At 40.4% G+C, this 20,679-nt stretch overlaps 1 pseudogene; it reads right to left on the bottom strand.

Annotated features, from left to right (window-relative positions):
* Positions 1-8,061: 8,061 nt before the first annotated feature.
* On the bottom strand, positions 8,062-8,469 carry LOC118022449 (annotated as a pseudogene).
* Between the last annotated feature and the right edge of the window lie 12,210 nt (positions 8,470-20,679).

Genomic DNA, 20,679 nt, shown 5'->3' with positions numbered 1-20,679 from the left:
ATGCTCAGGTCAGGGAGGGTACACTGTCTTTGATTGAATCTTACTGGAAACCACACACTGTGGGTGGGACTAACCGGCCATAGAAACCCTTCCCAGAAGTAATCCATGTGATTTGAAGACATTTTACTGATCAGATTAAGATGCTAAGATGCCATCATGAAACAGCCAACTTAAAGTATAATTAATGTCTAACCAGCTATAAACTTAGAAATTGTAATATTCTCTGGATGTCAATAGAAGTGATGATATTGGAATGAGGAAAATAGTATTTATAGAGCATTGACATTGGGCCTGGCATTACACATACACGTCACATCGAAGCCTCTTATTAACCTCACATGATGGATATTAAAATCCTTACTCAACTGATGGGGAAATTGACATTCCAATGGCACATTGCATGTAAATAGCTTTGGATTAACCTCTCAAACTCACGGGAAGCTGAGGTATACAATATGTATAAGGCGTATTAGTCTAAGGCCACACATTTAGGTGCCCAAGAAATATGTCAACTTTATTATTATGTAGCTCAGCTAAATTTATATTCTGAGTAGCCATTCCATCTGGATGGCAGAAACGTATCTCTGCCAGCTTGGATTCCAGTCCCCTCCCTTACATGGCATCATTTCTGAGTTCTGACTTTGTATGGTTTATGCAAGTTCATATGGTTCCAAAGCATTGGTGGTGGTAATGTAGGACAGGGGGAAATCTGGTCTCCCTTGAGGAGGCCAGGAGAAAATCTATTCCTTCCTAATTGGTCCACACAATTTGTCATGGAGACATCTCTTGTTCACATCTGTGCAAGTCTTCAAATCTAGCCTGTCCCTCTCAACTATTTCTTTACCTTCTTTGGGTGCATGAGACTCATTCTGTTGCTTCCCCATCACGATAGCTTGAATTTAGATGTTGAGGCTTTCTGCCTACACAGACCACAGGGATATTTCTTCTCTGGTATTATGCTATCCCCAGGGTTCTACCCAGTTGGTTGGGCAGTGTCTTCTGCTATTGGTTTCCATAATTTTTGGCCCTGATGCACATTCCAGTGCTCAGGCTGAAGAGGAAGGCACAGACTCCCTTTCTCAGGGTCACACTGCTATTATCCTCTTGTCACTTCTCCTTTAATTCTTTTCTTTCACCAGATGTGGAGAATCCTTTTCTAGTTGGTAGCGAAGGTAGACAGGGAAGGCCTGCTCTTACTGTTTTTGAACCTTGCTATGATTGTCCCCTTTTTGTTTTTAATTCTACGTAGCTAGCTTTTGAAACACAAACGTAAAAAAATTCTACTTTTTCTCTGTTTTCTGCCATCACATATCTTCTCTGAGCCAATGAATAGAGAGAAGGAAATGCTTGGAAACCAAAACTCTTTCAGAACTATTATCTTGTCTGTATACAAGTGACTTTCTTTTCATTTATTTAAATACAGTAAGACACATAACTGCAAGGTGGGCTAGGATCACCTCTCATTCCACCCTCCTTCTGCTGATTAGGACATATTTTGTCTGCGATCAAGATGTATGGGAAGCCAAGTGATCATTAGAAACTTGCTCCAGAGCAAGCAGAGACAAGTGGAAGATGTTGCCCTAGCTATGATGGTCTGAAAAGCCTCCAACTATTCTGGGAAGACCTGACAGAGACGGAGACTTACTGACCTTGGGAGCTGGCTCCTGAATGGGGGATAAATTTTTGATTGTCAGCTCTCACTTTCCTTGGCACCATAATGCCCATGTCTTTTTCAGTTTTCCTATTCCTCTTTCCTTGGCTCTCATATGGGCCATTAGGTTCTCTCCAGGTGGGCCACAGTGGGGCTATTTAAGCCTCAATTTTCCGAATGTTGTGTATTTATTTCAGGCCTGCTTCTGCTAGACTGCATCCAAGGTAGCTTGGCTGAGCTTGACTGTGCCCCAAACACCTGAGCCTTGCATTTCTGGGCAACCTTGTGCATTCCTGTTTGGTTTAGAAATGAAAATACATACACACGATTAAAACACACACATACACACCACAAATTGTACTGTATTCTGTCCATCGTTCTGCCTCCCACTTCATAATCTACTTACCCGTTATGTTTTGAGTGCTTCACTCCCAGTCCCTGTATTTGGACCGTTCCATCATTAATACATATCGAATTGTTGCTCCTCCTTCTCTCTCTCTTTTTTTTAAAGATTTTATTTATTTATTCATGAGAGACAGAGAGAGAGAGAGGCAGAGGGAGAAGCAGGCTCCCAAGGAGCAGGGAGCCCGATGTGGGACTTGATCCCAGGACCCTGGGATCATGACCTGAGCCGAAGGCAGACGCTTAACCATCTGAGCCACCCAGGCGCCCACTCCTCCTTCTCTTTAAGCTCTATTCATCATTACATCCATCATCAGGGAAAGCTACCTTCTTTGCTATTTGAAGTCAGCATCGTCTGAGGACAAAACCATTACAGAATTATTTGATACATACTATTAACAGAGATTCCCAGCAAGCTTAACAGTACCACAAACATGTGACTATTTGTAATGTATTTTCTTATGATGAGCAGAGAATAAAGGCACTCAAACCTTTCGAGGAGATGGAGACCTATATTTGTTCCATGTTTTATTTCTATACCTATAATCTATGACCATGTATAACACACTAAAACAGTCTCTTCAGTGTGCTCTGACTACAAATTAGACTGTCCCAAGTCCTGGGAGTGGGTGCTTCAGTAGCTTATCCTTTATATCTACAATATTTCTACTCTAATAGTGTGGGGTTTTTTTTAGTAAACTTGTATGTCGGGATAAATCCCTTGTTAAAAAAGAGACATTTCTTTTTTTAATTTTTTTTAAAGATTTTATTTATTTATTTGACAGAGGGAGAGACAGCGAGAGAGGGAACACAAGTAGGGAGAATGGGAGAGGGAGAAGCAAGCTTCCCGCTGAGCAGGGAGCCTGATGTGGGGCTCGATCCCAAGACCTTGGGATCATGACCTGAGTTGAAGGCAGACGCTTAATAACTGAGCCACCCAGGTGCCCTAAAAAGGAGACATTTCTTAAGAAGGAATTTCTTTTTAGAGCTTTCTAATTCCCAATTTCTCATACTAGAGATGCTGTGGGACAAGAGTGATTGTGGGAGAGGGTTGTCTGGAATGTTTGCCACACCTCTTTCCCAGCCAAGAGAAACCTACTGCTTGGCATCTCTCTCCGGAGTTGGTGAAAAAGCCCAGCTTTAAGGATTTGGTGCTGCTTCTGAAAACCTATGCAGCCTCTGAGAGCTTTATGTTTAAGATTTGATTTTACTATTACTTCTTCCTTCGTGTCTTGCTTGACCCTTTATGTCACTCCATACTTGGTCTTCAGAGTCACACAGACCTGGATTAAGATACCAGCTCTTCCACCTATAACCATATAGCTGTATACACATGGACACGTCACTCAAGCTTTCTCAGACTTGATTTTAACATCCCATGATGAGAATAATGATATTGACCTCCTAGGAATTTCGTGAGCATTAAATGAGATAATGTGCATAAAATTATTAATATGCTAGATTATAAATATAGCAGATTCTCAATATTTGGTAAGTTATTCATTCAACAAATCTTTACTCAGAGACTATTATGTACTCGAAACATAGTTCAGGAGGAAATTGAATGTTGAAGTATAAACAAGAATGGTCAATGAGGGTGTATAGAAGGGCACTAGGAGCTGAGGGAAGAGTATTCTTCCAGAGGGAAAGGTGTTGCATCATTACAGTGTTAAGAATGAGTGTGTTGTGTTCTAGGAATGGAAAGGGGACAGGGATGACTGGACCTAGAAATAGAAGAGAGAGAATGGCTAGGATGAAGCTGGAGATCATACAGGTATTTATAAGCCAGGTTAAGATACTTCACTTGATATTAAAAGCAATGGATCACCATTATTATGCCTATTCTTCAAAAGGAAAAAGTGACCAAATGAAGGTGAGTATTTTCCTAGTGCCAAATAGCTAGTGAAGAGCAGAGCAACAAAAGCGTTTTAAGTAGAAAGTGGTATGATCAGATTTGGCTTTAGAAATATTCTTAAGGCAACAGAATGGAGGATATGTGTGTGGGAGGGAAGTGGAGGTGGGTAGGAAGGTGAGAGGCAAGGAGGTTGTTGAAGTAATTTACGGGATAGAGAGTGGGATGAGAAACTTAGGAATTAGGGGACAGAGAAGAGTCAGAAGCGTTCCTTCCTCCCTGTGGAGTTCGCCAATCCTGGATCCTTCTTCACTGGTGACATGTCCATCAGTGTCCCAGGCTTTAGGGACATGGTATGTGAACTGATAGATTTGAAGCCAGGGCAGAGGTGAAAATGACAATGTGAGGAAGAGGGAAAGACAAAGCCGTAAATACCCTATGGTAGGCAAGTGGGAGGTAGAAGAGAAGGGAATGACAAGGCAGACTCCAACCATAGAAGCCATCGTCTTCACTGAACAGGGGGATGGGTAAGCTATTTTCAGTGTGTCTGTGTACTCGTTTAACATAAAGTCATAGCAAAGGAAAGCCAACTGCCCGAGTCCATAACAGAGGCTAAGGAGAGAAGGTTTAGTCTGGCTTCCCTGAATCAGTGATTTGGGAGGCAGTATTATGATGTGTATTTTATCTTGGCAAGTTCCCATTATTTCGTTGCTCTCAATTTTCTTATCTCCACAATAAGGCTACCATGGCTAAGCCTATTGAGTATCTGCGTGTCCTAGATATTTTACATGTGTTTTCTTAATTATTCTCACAGCCACCCTGTAAGGAAGATATTATTTCCAGTTTACAGATTAGGAAATTGTAAAATGTTTAGGGAGATCAGATGGTTTTAATATTTATAGATAGCAGAAGTTCCATTATTACGTTGAGGTTGGAGAAGACACTCTTAAGGGGAATTAAAGCCCACTACTTTTAAGAGAATAATTACAGACTAGTCTGTATAAAATTTTTAAATTCTTGAATGTTGAAAGACAGTTAAAAGGCAAGTAACAGACTAAGAGAAAAGTATCTGCCCCATATATATCAAGCAACATATCAATATACAGAATATACCCAAATGACCCAAGAGGGAAAAATGGGCAAAAAACATAAACAGGCATTTCACAGAAATGGGGTTATAAATGGTCAAAAACCACAAAAATATGCTAAACTTCTCTAGTAGTCACAGGAAAAATCTCAATTTTAATATGAAAAAAAGTTGAAATGTTTTAAATTTAGATAATCGCATTTTGAACTTTCCCAAAAAACTATAATTGATCTTTTTCACAGTAGCCTATTCTGTTTTAATGGGTGTAGTACTTTCTTAATTTCTCTTAGGATAATAATTATATGCTTTTAAAATTGTCTTTCATTTCCTGTATTAACACTATTTTCTCAGAGGTTGATCCAATGAAATGAAATAATGTGGTTTTATTCCAATGTTTGGCAGTTTTTTATTGTCTGTTTATATTTGTAAAAAGATCTATATTGGCAGTTGCATGTTTGAAGATGTTTGGTCTCCTGGCAGTGGACACAGATTCCTATTATAGGAGACAGCTGTGGTGGTTAGGAGGAAGGGGAGGACCAGGGGACTGAGGGTGGCCAAGTGGGCTCTTTTTTTTTTTTTTTTTAATATTTTATTTATTTATTTGAGAGAATGTGCAGGAGCTGGGAGGGGGATGGAGGGAGGGGCAGAGGGAGAAGCAGGCTCCCCCCTGAACCTGGAGCTCCATTTGGGGCTGGATCCCATGATCCCGAGATCATGACCTGAACCCAAGGCAGACGCTTAACTGACTGAGCCACCCAGATGTCCCTGGGCTCTTTTCTTTACGGTGGCTGTGTACCTTGTCTTCGGTGTGAGGGCAGCTCCCCGTTCCTGAAGCTAGTCGTCAGTTATGGGGGGTTACTGCCTATCTTCTCTAGTCCCAGTGTTTACAGTGGGGGTGTTCTCATCAGAACTCTAATTTTATTTGGCTATTTAAAAACATATACATGGCTTTACCCCAGGGCTGAGGCCATGTCAGTGGTTCTGAGAGTTGCAAGCTGATGCAGATATTTCCCAGACCCTTAACTATGTGCTGGCTGCCTCTCAGACTCAGTTTCCTACTAGCCCCAGCTCCTTCTGATCAGGGCTTATTCCCAATGTCTAGTGGGAAAATTTGTTTAGAAGTCTCTCCTTTTTCACTTACATGGAGTTTCTGGTTCCATGCCTCCACAAGTTTTCTCCTACCTGGATTAAATCTGGAAATTCCGTACTCTTCATATCTACAGTTGCCCTTCCTGTTGTAGATTTTTTTGTATTGCTGTATTTCTTCCATCATCTCAGCAGGATTTGGGGAGAGAAGAGAAGCAAAAGTATGAGTTTAATCAGCCATATTAAACTGAGACTCAAGTAATTATCTGGTTTTGTGGTATGAGCTTTGAAAGAGAGATACTATATGCTGTGGAAGTATACACTAGAGAAACCTAAGCTAGTCTGGGGAGGGGTGGTGGGGAGCAGTTAGGGAAAAGCCTTCCTTAGAGATACATTTTACTTTATTTTTTAAGATTTATTTATTTATTTGTGGGGGGAGGGGCAGAGGGAGAGAGAGTCTTAAGCAGACTCCCTGCTAAGCATGGAACCCCACAGTGGGGGGTGGGGCTCGATCTTACCACCCTGAGATCACCACCTGAGCCGAAACCAAGAGTCAGCTGCTCAACCAACTGTGCCATCGAGGCACCCCTAGAGATACATTTTAAAAGGTGGACCTAAGTTTGAAGTTTGGTTTTACTCAGAAGCAGAGAAATATGCTAGATGGCCTTTATGGATTTCCTTCGTGTTTACGATTCACTGGTTTGCCAAGTTTGTGTATACAGTTGAGGATTTTTAAAAAATGAAGTAAAGATGAAAGAAAATAATAAACTCCTTTTCAAAACAGGGAGACTCAAAAATCTGGAATTGCAATGAGCTGAGCTCAGCATTTCAGCCAGCACCTCTCTCATCACCTCATCGGACTTGCTCTCCTTAGGCCTAAATGAGTTTGTTGAAGTGTTAGCGCTTTTCCTAGACACTGGACAGCTTCTTGAGGGGTTACCTTCTCTTGGAGAAACAAAGCTCATTTTCTGCCTCAACAGTAATTATCTCTTTTATTTAACTCTCTAATTTCATGGGGGGAAAAAAGTCTTTACAGAAACTGTTAGTAAAATACAAAAAAACTAAATTGATCTTTCCCATGGAATTTAGAGTAACTAGAACTTACATAGCCTTTTAAACTATAACTGGTAATTATTTTACTTGCCATGATCGGCACTTGATCCTCAGCATTAGGATCAGGACTATTATGACTCATATACTCTTGTTAATAGGATACACTGACGGCTGGATTACAGTGGTACCAAGAAGGGGTGCTTCTTGTCACATCTGTTAAGTTTAAGTTTCTGAAACTTGTACTAGGAAGACTTTCTCTAGCCTACAGAAAATTGAGTGAATTATCTGTATCTCCAAGTTATGATTGTGGTAATAGTCACTAAACGATACCTCACTTACTTCATTAAGAATCTCTAAGGATGAGCATGAAATTCCAGAAAACCTACTTGAAATGCTTCGGGAGCATAGATTTGCTTATCCTAGGACTCACATTCTACCTCTTGGGTTCATAGCAATGTTCACTACAGTACTAAAATTACAGTCATTTATCAAATGATTATCCATAGATTAGCTGCTATTTAGCCATTACCAACACTTCCGTTGAAAACTTTGTTATTTGAGAGTCATAATCAAAGGAATGTATTAACTTCTATTTCTCTTACTCTCTATGCTCTATTCCTGAGGAAAATTATATCCCCGGGAAGCAATCTACCTGGATTATGTAATCTTAACTCCTCACAGAACTAGCTTTTTTGAGATATAATTATTTACCCTCTCAACTTTGATAGAAGTTTGCATATTATATGAAGAACATTTTTTGGGGTCATTTGCAAAACCCTAAAGTTAGGATATAATCCAGTTTCTACGCTAATGTCTCTTATGGAAAGATTTATTTTTGTATTTGGTGAAAGAACATTTCTCTCTCTAATGTACTTTTTTTTTTTTTTTGAATGTGAAAGCTTGTTACTATCATGTTTGCATCATCAAAACTTATGATTTTGGTCTTTTCTTCTTGCTTTTGCAAAAGGCCAATAGAAAGACATTGGCTACTTTGACAACCTTAAAGTGGATTCCAGGAATGTCACCAACAGCATGATCTTTGCAATCAAATCCAGCAACCAGAACTTCATTGTTTTCTGTAATATCGGTATGAAAGCTGTGAATTTCTTGCCATTTTTGATCAGCTGGCCCCTGACATACTTCCTGGTGGCAGAATTTTGCTGTTTGACTTTACCCCCAACTTTTTCCTGCAAAATTCTCTTTGAATGTAATGTGCCTCCAAAAGGGTTGGCCTTTAGGGCTGTGCCCAGATGTGCTTTCTTGTACTGTTTATCACGCCACTTTTGGTCCTGTTTGTGGCTGTGGAGCTTCCTTACGAAGACCTTGACACTTGCCCATCCTGCTGGTGCTGCAGGCCCAGGTGAAAGATCGAATATACTTTTTACAAAATTGTGACAAAATACACATAACATAAAATTTACCAACTTAACCATTCTAAAGTGTAAATTTCAGTAGGGTTAGGTATATTTACACTGATATGCAACTAATTTCCAGAACTTCAATCTTATAAAACTGACACTCTATACCCATTGTGATGATTAATTTTTTTAAACACTTTATTTACTTGAGGGAGAGAAAGAGAGAGTGAGAGAGCAGAAGCGGGGGGAGTGGCAGTGGGAGAGGGAGAAGCAGGCTCCTTGCTGAGCAGAGAGCCCAATGCAGAGTTCCATCCCAGGACCCCAGGATCATGACCTGAGCTAAAGGCAGACGCTTCACCAACTGAGCCACCCAGGCATCTTGTGATGGTTAACTTTAAGTATCAACTTCACCAGGCCATAGTACCCAAATACTTCATCAAACATTATTCTGGCTATTTCTTTTTGATATTTAATGATATGTAAATGATATTTACATTTAAATTGGTAGACTCTGAGTAAAGCAGATTGCTCTCCTAACATGGATGGGCCTTACAATCAGTTGAAGGCCTGAATAGAAAAAAAGATTGACCTGCCCCAGGCAAGAGGGAATTCTACCAGCAGATAGCCTTCAGATTTAAACCGTAACATCGGTTCCTCCCCAGGTCTCTGGCCTGATGGCCTGCCCTGCAGACTTTCCACTTGTCAGTCTCAATAATTGCATGAGCCACTGTCTTCAAATAAATTTCACTATGTATATAGGCATCATTTTGGTTCTGTTTTTCTGGAGAGCCCTGATTAATACACCCACCAAATAAAAACTACTTTTTTCCCCCACCCAGCCCCTGGTGGCCACCATTCTACACACACCATTGTATGTATAGACCACATTTTGTTTTTCTATTCAACTGTCAATGAACACTTTGGTTGCTTTCATCTTTTGGCTATTGTGAATAATGCTGCTATGAACATGGGTGTACAAATATCTCTTCAAGACCCTGCTTTCCATCATTTTGGAGATATATATAGTCAGAAGTGGGATTGCCAGATCATATGGTAATTCTATTTTTTAAATTTTTGAAGAACCATTATACTGTTTACATAGCAGCTGCCTCATTTTACATTCCCACCAACAGGGTACAAAGGTTCCAATTTCTCCACATCCTTGCCAACCCCTTGTTACATCCAGCAATAATAATCCTGCAGGGACCCCAAATAATCGTCTATAGGGGTCATTTTTGTTGTGGAGTAGTATTTTACATGTGTGTGTGTCAGGAGGGGGATGCTGATATAGACCTGATTCTAAAAAAAATATAATACTAAGCCTTGCTGCATACATACTTTAGGCTGAATCTCCATGATGTCAAAACAACTATTTAGAAGTGAAAAATTCTGTCAAGAAATTACTTTGCCCTGTTAGCACCAAATGACTGAAGTGGCTGATTTTACTGTTTAGAATTTGTGTCCAAGTAGGCTTATTTAAGGTTTTTCTCCATATCGTGTACATAGATCATTATAAATGGCACCAAGTTATTTGGAGGGCTAAGCATTTTTAAATTCTGAGGAAGTTTATAATGTAAAGCAGAAAGTACAAACTGGCAGGCTATGGCCCACATCAGGCCATACAGACTTATTTGATTTGGCTTCCACATTTGTTGACCCACACAGTATTTTTTAAAAATGTGAATTAGTTGACAACTTTTTTTAATGGAGAGATTTCAGGCAAAAAAGCTTTTTGGGAAAAACTAGCTGACCTGGCAAGACAAGGCCTCCATTCCCACATGGCAACAGTTGGCAGGAGCTGAATAGCAGCTATCCCAGTCCCCATGGTCCCCACCCAGCCCAAGAGTGGAGAGTCTGTGGACACCCAGGCCACAGACTTCTCAGTTGCGCCAGGAACCACTTACAACTTCCCATGGTGTCCAGTAAGACGGAAGGACCATGGTAGTAGTTGTTGGATTGTTTACTAATTCCCTCTCTTCATGTGCTAAAATCATTCAGGATCTTTTTGCTTTGTTTCTTGGTGGAAAGGAAGACGGCAAGACTGCGGCCTTAAATAAATGAAATGCAAAAAGAAAAAGATTTAGACGATGCAGTTAGGGGGACACCTTAAAAGAAAATAATAATGTGAATGTGATTTTTTACTGAGCAATTTAGCCTTCTACTCTTTTTCCCGTGTGAGGAAAACTGAAGAAAACAGCACCCAAGAAATGTTTCCAGCTAAGCCCTCTGTTTAATATAAGAAAGAAACAAGGGTCAAAAGGTTAGTCAGCCGACTTACAGTGGCAGAATTCTTGTGTTAACATAAATAGAAATAGATACAGAAAATGAGGACCATATGGTTAGCTAGGTCAGAGTCTGTGTGTGTGTGTGTGTGTGTGTGTGTGGTGTGTATTTGCAAGGCCACCCACTGAGAAAAATATTCAACTTATTGTGTCTCATCATATTAACTCCTCCCTTTTAAGTACCGAGGCACTTGAAGTTCTTTCGCACTTTCAGATGATAGCAGATGGAAAATGTGTTAAAGGAAAATGCAAAGATTTTTCTTCTTTCTCTCTCTTGGTGATCATGCTGGCTGAAAGAAACTTAAAAGTCTTTTGAAAGGTGTGTCTTACTCTCCAACCCAAAACATGGTTTCAAGAAAATGGTTATTTAAAACTCTACTGGTAGCATTAATCCATTGGCCAAAGCAAGTTATATGGCCAAGTCCAGAGTTAGCCTGGAAAGACACTGACTATTGAAGGATATGGAGTTAGCAAGGCATACTATCGAGACCAAGGAACTGTTCTGGAATGGGTAAATAGAAGCTGGGTCAGCACCTATTCTGGAAAAATATAATAGTTGATCCTTATTAAAATTAAATTTTACTATTTTTATCCTTTCTATTAAAAATTATGCTCATTTCAAAAATGTGAGAAATATAGAAATTGCCAAGAAGAAAAAGAAAAGTCACCCAAAGCCCAAAGCCTAATAAAAACCATTCTTAAAATTTGGTGCATGTGATCCCAGAAATCTCTTCTCCACTTAGAAGTGGTTCTTCTTTTTTTTAGAGGGAGGAGGAGCAGAGAGAGAGAATCTTAAGCAGACTCCACGCCCAGCATGGAGCCCGATATGGGGTTCAATCTCACAACTCTGAGATCATGACCTGAGCCGAAACCAAGAGTCAGATGCTTAACCGACTGAACCACCCAGGCGCCACATGATATTTTTAATTCTTTGAGCTGTGTCTGTTTGCAAGAGTGTCTTGACTCACCAGGGTTGAAGAACATAAGGGAGGCTGGAGACAAGGGAAAGAGGCAACCTATCTCTACTGGAAACAATCAGCAAAAAAGGGGAAAGAAAGGAAGGGGGCACAGCAACAACAAAAGCTGTCCGGGATAGAGGGGAGAGAGCAAACTATGACATCACAGTGGGGAGTTGGGACAGTGCTGACTTATCTATCAGGCACAGTGCTGAGGGTCCCACCAACAGTGCAGGAGGGGTCCCCTTTTTCCACATCCTTGCCAATACCTCTCATTTCTTGTGTTGTTGATTTTAGCCATTCTGACGGGTATGAGGTGATATCTCATTGTTGTTTTGATTTGCATTTCCCTGATGATGAGTGATGTTGAGAATCTTTTCATGTGTCTGTTGGCCATTTTGTTTTGTTTTCTGTTGGCCATTTGGATGCCTTCTTTAGAGAAATGTCCGTTCATGTCTTCTGCCACTTTTTTATTGGATTATTTGGGTTTGGGGTGTTGAGTTATAGTATAAGTTCTTTATATATTTTGGATACTAGCCCTTTATTAAATATGTCACTTGAAAGTATCTTCTTCCATTCAGTAGGTGGCCTTTTAGTTTTGTTCATTATTTCCCTCACTGCGCAGAAGCTTTTAATTTTTTAGTTTATTTTTGGTTTTGTTTCCCTTGCCTCGGGAGACATAGCTAGAAAGATGTTATTATGGTCCATGTCAGAGAATAAAATATAATTTTAAATATCTTTTTATGGAGGAAGGGGCCTATGAAGGCAAGAGTGCCTAGGGCCCTGGATCCACTGGCAAGTCCCAACCTATTCAAATTTATTAAATATGAATGTGCCAAGAATTTCAGGACTTTTTGTCACCTGGGATATTATTTCACTTTGACAAATGAGGAGTCTGAAAAGTGGAAAGAAGAGGAGAGAGAAAATGTGTAAAGCTGGGAACCACCCCAGAAATCCTGAATTTCAGTACAGTGCTCTTTGCACGAAGTGTGCCATAGAAGGTGGCAGATACCGGGTAGAGACCAATATGGGCAAATGTGATAGAAATAAAAAGTATGGAAGGCTTTATAATGGGCCACGATTTTCTCTAGGCACCAAACTTTCTCTCTGAGATGACACTTGAGTGCCTAAATGAAGACACGGGCAGCTCAAGAGAGCACAAGGGATCGCGAGGGCCCAGACGGGGCGCCCAACTGAAGAACTTCCTCAGGTGGGTCATTATTGGATGTCTCATTTCCTTTTGGAGCCAAGTTCTATAAAGATGAATATGACACTAGAAAAACTAGATCAGTTTAGGCTCTTGGCAGAAAGTTAAAACCATCTAAAGAAATTTAGTAAAATTGCTTGCTGCTGAATTGTTATTGTATTTAAAGGAAAGCTGTGATAAAATTCAGTAATGAGTTAAAGTTCTTAATGATAAATGTGTGTTTTCTTTTTTTTAAATTTTATTATGTTATGTTAATCACCATACATTACATCATTAGTTTAAATGTGTGTTTTCTAAAAAAAATAGTTTTTCACATAAAGATTGCTTTTGTTTCTTTAACAAATGTGTGTGTGTGTGTGTGTGTGTGTGTATGAAAGAGAGAGAGATTGCCTGTTTGCTGTATTATCTATCAATTAATTTTACTCTGAACTTGAACTTGGGGTTTGATAGGTAATGCCAGATGAGTCATTCAAACAGAAAAAAGACATGATCTCATGAGCATTATTTTACTTGAATATGAAAATGAAATGAAAAGTTTACTTCATTATTCAGAAGTCTTCGTGTTTCCAGAAACAGCAGGCTCTGCCTCTCAAATGGTCCCCTGAGGACAATAAGCTAACTTCTGCAAAGGTGTGGAGAGAGGACAGTGCCTCTGGGCATCGGGTGCTGATAATCACACCTCAGATAGTCATGGCGCTTGGGTTTGAGACAAAGACCATTCCCAAGTCTCTTTCTCCAAATGCAAATTATCACATAATATATTTAAAATAATTAATCTGGACTAGAATTACCCTATGATTCACTTTAAGTTGATCTAAGAAAGCAAGAACATGACTTAGCTTACTACTAACATGGCAGCATGTTTTCCTTGTTAGCTGCAGGGGAGAATAATGTACAGGAAAAGGTGACGTAATGATTGTCTCACTTTCATTATTCTCTCCCAAATGAATAACCTTCCACACCAAGGATGAGCTCACTCACTATTAGTGGAATAACATCTGGTGAGCGAGGGCCCCCAGCTGAACATGCTGTGGGTTTGGGACTATATTTAACCAGCAGAAACCCAACCATGGTTGCATATATCACATATGCAGCCCAGTTACATTGTGAAAAAAAAATTTAAAGGGTAAGGAAATAATCCTAAAAGTATTTTAACATTCAAGATTTTTCCTTATGAAGCAAGGCATTAACCTGTTCCAAAAGAGGTCCTCGGCTATTATTAGAGTGGAATATCTTAGACATGTGGCAGATGCCTTGTCCTCTTTGGCCGAGGCTCAGATGCTTGCCATAGCAATCTAAGTTTAAATTTCAAATCACGGATAGGAATCTCTCTCCTTCAATTTCCCTTTCCATTCTTAATTTCCAGGCAGGCCTGCCACACTGACGATGCTGCATTTTGCAGTGTAATTTATCTAATAGATTTACTGTAAATGATGAATCACTCTAGTATTTAAATCGAATGAGCAATGCTATAAGTCAATTTGGTTTTTAAAATGCAACATTGCTAATGTCATCAGTTAAATGTGCTAATACAGAGTAATGTAGATGTTCTGGACACACGGCAGTTGGTCCTAATGGTCATGAAGCTAGACTACTCTGGAATCTGCTGTGTGCCAAAGCTTTTAGGGGGATTGCTCACTTAAAATCATGACATCTAGAAAAAAATTTCATTCCCTCTGAACTTGGGAAACTTCCTCAAGTTTAGGCATCCCTCATTGCTCTCCCCATAAAATGTGGTAACTTTTTATTATGAGAATGCTAACAAGCTATTATTATTTTTATTTAAAAGACTGAATGCCTATTTACTAAAGAAAATATGGGAAATTCAGAGATATACAAAGAAAATACAATTCATTCTGATTCCAACCACCCAGAGTTTCTGATGATATTGGTCCTTCTTATTTGAGTATATGTAAGCATTTTTTCCTCTTACTAATCTTCTTCAATTTAGTTCTAAATAGCCATGTAATATCACATCATCTAACCATACCCTAATTTATCAAATCAATTCCCTCTTGGACACCTAGTATCGTTCTAATTTCTTATTGTTTTATTTTTATTTGTTTGTTTGTTTAAAGATTTTACTCATTCTCTTGACAGAGAAAGAGAGAGAGTACAAGCAGGGGGAGCAGCAGGCAGAGGAAGAAGCAGACTCCCTGCTGAGCAGGGAGCCTGATGTAGGACTCGATCCCAGGACCCTGGGATCACGACCTGAGCCAAAGGCAGATGCTCAACCAACTGAGCCACCCAGGCAACTCCCTTCTTGTTTTAAATAAGACTGCGATAAAAATCTGTGTGGCAGAATCTTTGCCCACATAGGTGATCATTTCCTTGGGATACATTTGCAGAAGTAAAATTGCTGAGGCAAGGTGAGAGTATATTCTTAAGGTTTTGGTATGCCTTTATGAGGGAATGGGAGATTTGTTTCCTTCTCTGCACAAGTCATCCCCAAGATTAGAGATGCTGCCCCAGTTCCTCTGCCTCAGTCTACCTCTGGTCCTTCATCTATAAAATAAGAGGCTGGAACAATAGGAAAACAACGATGCTTATCCTGCTAAATGACTTTCATATGTTACTTCACTTAGTCTGTACAATAATCCTGTGATATAGGATAAGTGACTCGGCGAAGTCCAGACAGCTTGTAAAGAGAGGAGCCAGAATTCGAACCAGATTTCCTATCTCAAAAGTCTATGCACCAAACCACTAAGTTACACAGTTTCTTCCAAGGTTATCACTCATTCATTCATTTATTCACTGATTCAATTACCGCGTGAGAGTCACTGTTCTAGGCACAGGAGATCCAGTGATGCCCTGAACAACAATCTTGATCTCAGGGACTCTACTAGGGAGACAGATATTAAGTTATTATACAGAATATCAGGCAGCAATAAGTTCTATGAAGAAAGATAAAGTAAGGGAGAGGGCTAAAGGAGGACACGGATCCTCTTGTAGGTAAGGTGGTCAGAGAGAGCTTGTGTGAGGGGATGAAGAGAGTGAAGCTGCCATGGGGATGGATATATGGAGGACGACCTGCCCAGCTCGAGAAGCAGCAGTGCAAAGGCTCTAAAGCCAGAACATGCCTCGTGTGTTTGGGGAACTGCAGGCAGATGTTTGGGGCTGGAGCTCAGTGAGATATGGGAGGGAAGATTTAGACTGAGTCTATGCTCCAGGCTGAGGGTGGGAGGAGTTAGAGATCACAGGGTGAGGTCAGCAAGGCCGGGGGAGCTGACATAATGTCAGCAGTTCCAAGGAGGAAAGAAGGCTGATTCCCTGTCACCGGATTCTCCTGTTTTTGAATTGGTTTTAGGTAGCTGGGACCTTAGGCCACAGCATTAAAATCCTAGCCCTCCATACCCGGATATAGTTCACACAAATGTGTTTCTGGACTCAAAGGAAAGAATACAAACTCATGGATTTTTCGGTCATATTCATTACCCACCCTCTCTAGAGGGAGAGAGATGCCTGCTCCCTTTCCCATTCCTCAAATCAAAGTAGAAAATAAACACTTTCTTTGACTGGAATGATCTTGCAGAATTGGGAAAATAGCCACTTTAAAGTTCAAAATGACGTGGTGATTAATCACTTTAGAGGACAAACACATCTATCTGAAGACCAACCGTTTCCTGATGTCATTTACATTCTTCAATCCCACATGTTCTGCTACAGGAAGGAATCTAACTTCCTTTCCATTCTTGCAAATGTGTCTTTTTAAGTTTAATTTGGGGTTCAATTAATTTATTATGCATTATCAAAAACCTAGATGTTCTAACAGACCAACTTCCAGGAGTATAGTAACAGTATCATGTCTTGGTGGGGACTTACCTGCAGCGAATGAACTGGTAACACAAAGCTCTTTAGGATGAGAGAGGTGAAGGAAGGCGAGAGCTTTTATTGTTCTGATGTAAGAACCCATGAAATGTGGTGCGAGAAAAGCTCGAGTGCTTTAGAATTCTCCAGTGTCAGGGTTTAATTCATTCTATGCACATTAGGTGGAAAATTCTTGGCAGCTGGGACCAGAATCCATTTTAGGGAAATACTCCGTAAGTTACTTGGGTGGAAGGTGCATCCCCAGGGCACGGGTAGCTGGACACAAAGAAAGAACGCTCAGAGCAAACTGCTCTGCAATAAACACCTGGGGTTGGGGAAAACTGAGCAAACAGGATCTGTGGGAGAGCACCTGGTAGGTTAATACGGGAGAGACCTTAAAATCTTTTAAGATGTGGAACTGGCCGTGTTCAGTCATATAATCTTTTTATTTCTGTAGAAACACCATCACTGTCCCAAGTTTTTGGAGAACTGTGCCATATACACGAATTCCCTGTGTAAACACAGTGCATATATGAGTAAGTGTCCTGCGGGCGGGGCCGAGGGGCTGGGTTCCATGTCTGGGTTAATGTGGTGCAGAATAGGGACTGAGTGTGCCACATGGCAAGGTAATCTGTCAGTTAAACTCATCAGTGGAATCAGCAGTCGGAGTCCGAAATAACAGTGGGAATGAAAGTCCCCTAGGAATACTCAGGAATCTGGGGCAGGGCACTGGACTTCCACTGGAGAAATTTGGAATGGGAGTTTGAACCATCTTAAGAGGCAAAGGGACTCATCCGACATCTGGATTACATGTGAATAACTCACATTGCTTTTGAAGCATGGAGTTGTAGTTGGTAAGGTATATAATGTAGGCATTGAGGTTTTTTACCCCTTGGTAACAACTAGGGCTTGGGCTGAATATCTAGAAGTTATCCAGCTCTCTGATCTACCTATTGGTAAAAACTCCACTAGAGTCTACATTTCTCAGTATTTCTTGATTTCTGGGGCCTCAAAGTAGTTCTTCATAGGACTGGGTCAGAGGTTTTGAGAATTGATGCACAAATCTTACAGAAATTATATGCTATTGTGATATTCCCAAAGAAAACACTTGCAGCAAAGCATTAGGAATTATGAGCCTGGGGTTCCTTGAGTCTCCCTACTTGTTCACAGGAGGTGGTCTGGGTTAGTGGCTATGGCATTCTGCAGGAGCATGGTCAGTTCTCTCAGATTAGGGGACGCCCCAGTTAGAGGCTTACAAAACTTGTCATCAAACATGCTACTCTAAAACTCTATCATATTTTTTGTGAAGTTGGAAAAGAAGAAAAAAACTTTAGCAAGATTTATCCTTTGGATAAAACGGATCTCAAGTACAATTCTTGGTATGCCATGTCACCATTTTGTTTCACTGATCATAAGTTGCCCAATAATTATTAGACATCACATGCATAGATGTATTGCAGTTATGTTCTGAAGACAAGTTTGTAGCATATGCAATTGGTTTGATACTTAGGAGGCACCAGGCTCTATTTAACAACTGGTGCATTCGGATGTATAGGATCTGTGATACATTAGCGTGTTAGAAAATCCTTTTCTGTAGAGTCCCATTTGACTCTATGTAGAATAATGCCAGGCCCCAGAGAAGGACTTTCTGATTGCATATGTAGGATTTGCTTCTGTTCAAATGGAAGGGTAACTTCTCCTGTCTTCATTCCCACCCTTAGGGAAGGTATTTGGTGTGGACAGGGTATAATCTCAGGAACATTTTGTGTGCAAGAAGAGAAACTCAATTCGATCCAGTTTAAGTAAGATTTGAGCTAAATTAAAAGAATACTGGAATAACTCAGAGAATTGAAGAATGGTTCTTAGGAACTACAGCAATTTTGAAGACCTCAGGGGCTGGAACCAGGCACTCAAGCACTAAGGAACATACTCTTTTGAATCTCACTTCTGCTTTCCTATTCATACTGGTTTTATTCTATTTTACTGTGGAGGGAAGGTTCTTTCTTCATGGCAGAAAGCAGGGTTTCAGTCATTCATCACCCTTAGAGGAAAAGAGGCTTCTCTCATCCAATTTTAGATTAAAATACAAAGGCGGGACTCTGATGGGCCAGGCTTAGGTTTAAAACCTGTTTCCAAGCCTTGGATGAATTTGTGTGGCTGAAAATATGAAGTATCGTGATTGGCTCAGGCTGGTCACATGTCCATTCCTGAGCTTAAGGAGGTGGATTCTGTTAGCCTAAGGAAGAGTAGGGGTTCTTTGTACACCAGACAGCTCTTTGGCTGTTTGTGTCTATTCCTGTGCTTTGTCTCCCTTACCCTAACAGAGATCCCTGAGAAGAAGAGGCCTGCCCATGAATTCAGTCAGGCCCTCAGAAAAGAATGAACTTTGAAATCTCCTTCTTCATTTTTATGTAATAAATGCTGGCCGTCAGGGTGGATGGTTCTGTTTGTTGGCACAGAAGGCTGTATTTCTGAAACACAGGTAGGCCTCTGGGAATCGCCTGGAAGTAGGAAAAAGAGACCAAACTTCTTGGCACAACCGGGTAAAGTGTAATTTCCATTGTGGGCAGGAGAATATAGGCGGATAACTTCACATTCAGAAAAAGCATGTCTCCTCTAATGTAAATTTAGAGTATACCATCTTTGAAAAGTATTGTTTCTACTAGAAAAGGAGTGTGAGACACGTTCAGTCCAACGGCAATCCACTGGGAAAACTGCAAGAATGATGAAGATGCCCGGGTTCACAGCAGATTGGCATAGAGAGTTCAGAAGACACATGGGACTTGCAGCGCAGCCCTCATCTCGGCTGTCCTGAGTCTCCCCATTGGAATAATGCTTTACTCTAGATATTGTGTCCTTGAGTCATCCAGGGGCGGGGTGGGGGGGGGGAGGTTTCATACAGTAGTAGTAGTAAGGATTTGCATTTGAAGGGTTGAAGAATTTAGCCATTCTTAGAAGGGGCAAGAGGAGGCTGGATTTCAAGCAAGAGAGCAAAGTTAGGAATTAGGATATTTCCCCAAAAGGATGCCTGTAAAGGACTTTGGGTTTTTCCTTTTGGGCTGTGAGAATTATCGTATTTGTCATCCAATTTTAAGTCTTATCCTCCTATATTATAAACAAATGCCCCTGGTTTTCACCAATCCTTTAATTAAATCTACCAAATAGGCACATGTTTTGTATTGATGGTGTTGTGGGAAATTAAAGAGAAAAGCAACAAAAGGAAGTGTGATCTTATATCCTTCCAGGGACACCATCATTATGTCATGAGAACAGCAATCCCCGATCATCCAGGGGGGCGGCCAGGATGGAGAATCCGAGCAGAGCTGAGGGTAACGGAGAGGAGCAAGTGACTCACAGAAGCAGCTGCAAAGAGGGTGACTCAGGAACAAATGTGAGGCAAACATCCTTTTTCTAAAATATCCCAGAGGAAGGTGAGTCTCAGGGGCTGAGAAATGGGAATTGTTGGGGGTGGGGTGGTAAATACTGATTTTATTTTCTGCTGTTGGACACTTTCTTCCTCTTCCCCCTACTTCAACATTTATCGAATTAATTTCTTCTTCCAAGATGACCCAAATGTACTTTGCTTATACAAGTATTATAGAGTTCATTTTATTCTACCATAAATTTTTATTAGTCAGTTATACGTCTTCCATCCGCACTAGACAGCTCACGGGTGATGGAGAGTATCTGAGACGTGGTTTGCATACTTTAGGTGCTTACTAAATGATTTTAGCTTGATTTGAAATCGGTTTGCTTGGTTTACTTACTCTATAAGACCTAACTGACTTCTAGTATAATCCTGTCGCATCCTTAAATTGCCATATTATCTAGAATATTTTAATAATGCCTACTATTTTGAAATCATACTAAATTGAACTAATTTCTTGCTAAGCTTCTCAAGAAAACAAAATCACAAATCTTTCAGGTGTCAAAAAACT

Source organism: Mirounga leonina, unplaced genomic scaffold, assembly GCF_011800145.1.
Source record: "Mirounga leonina isolate KUSES-001 unplaced genomic scaffold, KU_Mleo_1.0 Mir_176, whole genome shotgun sequence".
Taxonomy (NCBI): Eukaryota; Metazoa; Chordata; class Mammalia; order Carnivora; family Phocidae; genus Mirounga; species Mirounga leonina.
The sequence above is the reverse complement of the archived record's forward strand: the minus strand, read 5'-3'. Positions and strand labels throughout refer to the sequence as shown.